Source organism: Austrofundulus limnaeus, unplaced genomic scaffold (assembly GCF_001266775.1).
Source record: "Austrofundulus limnaeus strain Quisiro unplaced genomic scaffold, Austrofundulus_limnaeus-1.0 Scaffold86, whole genome shotgun sequence".
Classification (NCBI taxonomy): domain Eukaryota; kingdom Metazoa; phylum Chordata; class Actinopteri; order Cyprinodontiformes; family Rivulidae; genus Austrofundulus; species Austrofundulus limnaeus.
This window is the reverse complement of record NW_013952488.1, coordinates 1,095,645-1,096,586: the sequence shown is the minus strand read 5'-3', so window position 1 is coordinate 1,096,586 and position 942 is coordinate 1,095,645.

Sequence of the window (942 nt, the reverse complement as noted above, 5' to 3'; positions counted from 1 at the left end):
TCTCTTTTTGGAAAATATAAGTCTGATTTTACCTCATAAGGTCCTCTGCTGACAAACTCAGCACTGTGTCAGAATGGATGTCAGCAGGATCAACGGGCTGCTTTGATGTCAGCCTGAGTGGCACTACTAGCCCCTCCCCCCGTCAGAGTATCGGAGCAGGACAAGTCAGTGCAATGTCAATCAAATGAGAGGGTGGGGGCGATTGTTGCATTGGGGGAGGGAATGTTTTATGGGTAGAGTTGCTCATTTTTCCTGTAATACTTCATTATTGTTTTTTAAGAAGAAGCTAACTGAAAGGGGCGCTGAGCAGAGTTACAACCAGGGATTACAAATRATTACTTTTTTCTTCTGCAGTTCGGTGCCCCCTCCAGCAGATGGCRCTCTAGGTGACCGCCTAGTTCGCCTATGCCAAGAGTCGACTCTGATCTAAGCAGCAGTCTGGTTGGCTCCAATAAAAGCTTCAAAAACTAAACCTCTCAGCTGGTCACTAATAAAGTTTGTTAAATCAGCAGGATCACTTAAGTGTAAATGCCTGCTGAGCTGCAGTTGGGCCTGCTGTCTCCTTAAATGACGAGGGCTGCGTTATCAGTACAAGACAAAAGCTGCAATTTCAGCCTGTGTTATGATCCTAAACTTCATCGGTGACCAGCTGAGGGGACCAGACCGCCTCCATGGTTACTGAAGGATGCACAAGGGGGAAACCATAATAATGAGAAAAACCTCATCGTTATCACATAAAATGTCGTTATCATGAAAAAAACCATGGGGAAAAAATTACCATYTGAAACGTCCATTCTCAACTTCCATGAGTCATTGTCCAAGTATCCTCACTGTATGTACACAGCTGCACAACGAGGCATTTTATCTATCTATCTATCTATCTATCTATCTATCTATCTATCTATCTATCTATCTATCTATCTATCTATCTATCTATCTATC